Here is a 4,955-nt window from a genome sequence, read left to right as displayed (position 1 = left end):
CAGGTTGACCAGACAAGCTGTATCCTATATATATATATCAGGTTGACCAGACAAGCTGTATCCTATATATATATCAGGTTGACCAGACAAGCTGTATCCTATATATATATATATCAAGCTGTCGACCAGACAAGCTGTATCCTATATATATATATATATATATATATATATATCAGGTATATATGACCAGACAATATATATATATATATATATATATATATATCAGGTTGACCAGACAAGCTGTATCCTATATATATATATATCAGGTTGACCAGACAAGCTGTATCCTATATATATATATCAGGTTGACCAGACAATTCATTAAAAATCCTACAATGTGATTTTCTGGATTTTTTTCTCATTTTGTCTGTCACAGTTGAAGTGTACCTATGATGAAAATTACAGGCCTCTCACATCTTGTTAAGTGGGAGAACTTGCACAATTGGTGGCTGACTAAATACTTTTTGCCCCACTGTATATATATATATACATATATCAGGTTGACCAGACAAGATGTAGCCTATATATATATCAGGCGGGCGGTTGAGCAGACAAGCTGAATAATCATATATATATATATATCATTATATACAGTTGAAGTCGGAAGTTTACATACACTTAGTTTGGAGTCATTAGAACTCGTTTTTCAACCATTCCACAAATTTCTTGTTAACAAACTGTAGTTTTGGCAAGTCGGTTAGGACATCTACTCTGTGCATGACACAAGACATTTTTCCAACAATTATTTACAGACAGATTATTTCACTTAAAATTCACTGTATCACAATTCCAGTGGGTCAGAGGTTTACATACACTAAGTTGATTGTGCCTTTAACAGCTTGGAAAATTCCAGAAAATTATGTCTTTAGAAGCTTCTGTCTGTTAGGCTAATTGACATCATTTGGGAAATCAGCCAAGACCTCCACACGTCTCCACTCCAATAGCTTGACTTTGTTGTCCTTAAGCCAGTTGTCCACAACTTTGGAAGTATGCTTGGGGTCATTGTCCATTTGGAAGATCCATTTGCAACCAAGCTTTAACTTCCTGACCGATGTCTTGAGATGCTGCTTCAATATATCCACATACTTTTCCTCCACATGATGCCATCTAGTTTGTAAAGTGCACCAGTCCCTCCTGCAGCAAAACACCCCCACAACATGATGGTGCCACACCCGTGCTTCACTGTTGGGATGGTGTTCTTCGGCTTGCAAGCCTCCCCCTTTTTCCTCCAAACATAACGATGGTTATTGTGGCCAAACAGTTCTATTTTTGTTTCATCAGACCAGAGGACATTTCTCCAAAAAGTACAGTCGTTGTCCCCATGGGCAGTTGCAAACCGTAGTCAGGCTTTTTTATGGCAGTTTTGGAGCAGTGGCTTCTTCCTTGCTGAGTTGCCTTTCAGGTTATGTTAATATAGGACTTGTTCTACTGTGGATATAGATACCTTTGTACCCATTTCCTCCAGCATCTTCACAAGGTCCTTTGCTGTTGTTTTGGGATTGATTTGCACTTTTCACAACAAAGTACGTTCATCTCTAGGAGACAGAACGCGTCTCCTTCCTGAGGGGTATGATGGCTGTGTGGTCCCATGGTGTTTATACTTGCGTACTATTGTTTGTACAGATGAACGTAGTACATTCAGGCATTTGGAAATTGCTCCCAAGGATGAACCAGACTTGTGGAGGTCTAAAAACAATCTGAGGTCTTGGCTGATATATTTTGATTTTCCCATGATGTCAAGCAGAGGCACTGAGTTTGAAGGTAGGCCTTGAAATACATCCACAGGTACACCTCCAATTGACTCAAAGAATGTCAATTAGCCTATCAGAAGCTTCTAAAGCCATGACATAATCTTCTGGAATTTTCCAAGCTGTTTAAAGGCACAGTCAACTTAGTGTATGTGTAACGGCGTTCTTCGTTTGTCAAAAGAGAGTCGGACCGAAATGCAGCATGGTGGTTACTCATGTCTTTAATGAAGGAAGAGCGATACATGAAATAACTATACAAATGCAAAACAACAAAAGGGAAAGAAACCTAATTACAGCCTATCTGGTGAAACTACACAAAGACAGGAACAATCACCCACAGTGAAACCCCGGCTACCTAAATACGGTTCCCTATCAGAGACAACGAGAATCACCTGACTCTGATTGAGAACCGCCTCAGGCAGCCAAGCCTATACAACACCCCTACTCAGCCGCAATCCCAAATACTACAAACCCCAATACAAAAATACAATATATAAACCCATGTCACACCCTGGCCTGACCAAATATATGACGAAAACGCAAAATACAATGACCAAGGCGTGACAGTATGTAAACTTCTGACCCACTGGAAATGTGATACAGTGAATTATAAGTGTGTCTATAAACAATTGTTGAAATTACTTGTGTCATGCACAAAGTAGATGTCCTAACCACAAGAAATTAGTGTAATTGTCACTCCTTGGTCATTGTATTTTGTGTTTTTGGTATATGTTTGGGTAGGCCAGGGTGTGACATGGGTTTATATGTTGTGTTTCGTATTGGGGTTTGTATTAATTGGGATTGCGTATGATTAGGGGTGTGTCTAGTTAGGCTTGGCTGCCTGAGGCGATTCTCAATTGGAGTCAGGTGATTGTCGTTGTCTCTGATTGGGAACCGTATTTAGGTAGCCTGAGTTCGCGTTGTATTTTGTGGGTGTTTGTTCCTGTCTCTGTGTAGTTTCACCAGATAGGCTGTAATTAGGTTTCACGTTCCGTTTTGTTTTTTTGCATTTGTATAGTTATTTCATGTATCGCTCTTCCTTCATTAAAGACATGAGTAACCACCATGCTGCATTTCGGTCCGACTCTCTTTTGACAAACGAAGAACGCCGTTACAGAATCACCCACCACACACGGACCGAGCAGCGTGTTAACAGGCAGCGACAGCTTGAACAGCAAAGGGAGGACGTTATGGACAGCAGAGGCATGGAGTATACGACGTGGGAAGAAATAGACAGGTGGGCGGCCGACCCAGAGAGATTGCTGGAGCCCGCCTGGGATTCGCTGGAGCAGTGCGAAGAGGGCTATAGGAGAATGGAGTCGAAAAGAAAGACACGGCGGCGCAGAGCGAAAACCGAACGTCACCCCCAAATATTTATTGGGGGAGGGCTCAGAGAGAGAGTGGCTGAGTCAGGAGTCAGACCTGAGCCAACTCTCCCTGTTAATCGTGAAGAGCAGTTGCAGTGGGAGAGGCTGCACCACTTGGAGAATTGGACATGGGAGGAAGAACTGGACGGAAAAGGACCCTGGGCTCAGCCTGGTGAATATCGTCGCCCCAAGGAGGAACTAGAGGCGGCTAAAGCGGAGAGGCGCTGGTATGAGGAGGCAGCACGGCGACGCGGATGGAAGCCCGAAAAGCAGCCCATAAAAATTATTGGGGGGGGCTTAAAGGGAGTATGGCTATGCCAGGTAGGAGACCTGCGCAAACTCCCTGTGCTTACCGGTGGGCTAGAGAGACCGGGCAGACACCGTGTTATGCTATGGAGCGCACAGTGTTTCCAGTGCGGGTGCATAGCCCGGTGTGGTTCATACCAGCCCTTCATATTGGCCGGGCTAGAGTGGGCATCGAGCCAGGTAAGCTTGGGCAGGCTCGGTGCTCCAGAGCTCCAGTTCGCCTGCACGGTCCGGTCTATCCAGAGCCACCTCCACACACCAGTCCTCCGGTAGCAGCTCCCCGCACCAGGCTTCCTGTGCGTGTCCTCGCGCCAGTACCACCAGTTCCAGCACCACGCACCAGGCCTCCAGTGCGCCTCGCCTGTTTAGCGCAGCCAGAGCTTTTCTCCTCTCCTGCGCTATCGGAGTCTCCCGCCTATTTAGCACAGCCAGAGCCTTTCTCCTCTCCTGCGCTGCCGGAGTCTACAGTCTGCCCAGCGCCGCCAGTGCTCCCAGTCTGCCCAGCGCCGCCAGTCTGCCCAGCGCCGCCAGTCGGCCCAGCGTCGCCAGTCTGCCAGGATCCGCCAGAAGTGCCAGTCTGCCAAGATCCGCCAGAAGTGCCAGTCTGCCAAGATCTTCTAGATCGGCCAGACAACCTGAATCATCCAGTTCCACCAGCCAGCCAGGATTTACCGGAGCCTACTACCTGCCTGAGCTTCCTCTCAGTACTGAGCTTCCTCTCAGTACTGGGCTTCCTCTCAGTACTGGGCTTCCTCTCAGTACCAGGCTGCTTCTGTCTCGAGCTGCCCCTCAGTCTCGGGCTGCCCCTCTGTCCCGGCTGCCCCTCTGTCCCGGGCTGCCCCTCTGTCCCGGGCTGCCCCTCTGTTCCGGGCTGCCCCTCTGTTCCGGGCTGCCCCTCTGTTCCGGGCTGCCCCTCTGTCCCAGGCTGCCCCTCTGTCCCGGGCTGCCCCTCTGTCCCGATCTGCCCCTCTGTCCCGAGCTGCCCCTCTGTCCCGATCTGCCCCTCTGTCCTGAGCTGCCCCTCTGTCCCGATCTGCCCCTCTGTCCTGAGCTGTCCCTCTGTCCCGATCTGCCCCTCTGTCCTGAGCTGCCCCTCTGTCACGAGCTGCTCCTCAGTTATGTGGGGATCTGGGTGAGGACTATTAGGCCATGGTCGGCGGAGAAGGTGGATTATCCCAGGACGCGAAGGGGAGGAAATAGGACATTAATGGAGTGGGGTCCACGTCCCGAGCCAGAACCGCCACCATGGACAGACGCCCACCCGGACCCTCCCTATGCTCTTGAGGTGCGTCCGGGAGTCCGCACCTTAGGGGGGGGGGGGGGTTCTGTCACGCCTTGGTCATTGTATTTTGTGTTTTTGGTATATGTTTGGGTAGGCCAGGGTGTGACATGGGTTTATATGTTGTGTTTCGTATTGGGGTTTGTATTAATTGGGATTGTGTATGATTAGGGGTGTTTCTAGTTAGGCTTGGCTATTTATTCAGTTATTTCATGTACCGCGATATATTTCATTAAAGTCATGAGTAACCTACAC

This window comes from Oncorhynchus gorbuscha, unplaced genomic scaffold (assembly GCF_021184085.1).
Source record: "Oncorhynchus gorbuscha isolate QuinsamMale2020 ecotype Even-year unplaced genomic scaffold, OgorEven_v1.0 Un_scaffold_2452, whole genome shotgun sequence".
Lineage (NCBI taxonomy): Eukaryota > Metazoa > Chordata > Actinopteri > Salmoniformes > Salmonidae > Oncorhynchus > Oncorhynchus gorbuscha.
Note: the sequence above shows the minus strand (reverse complement) of the source record.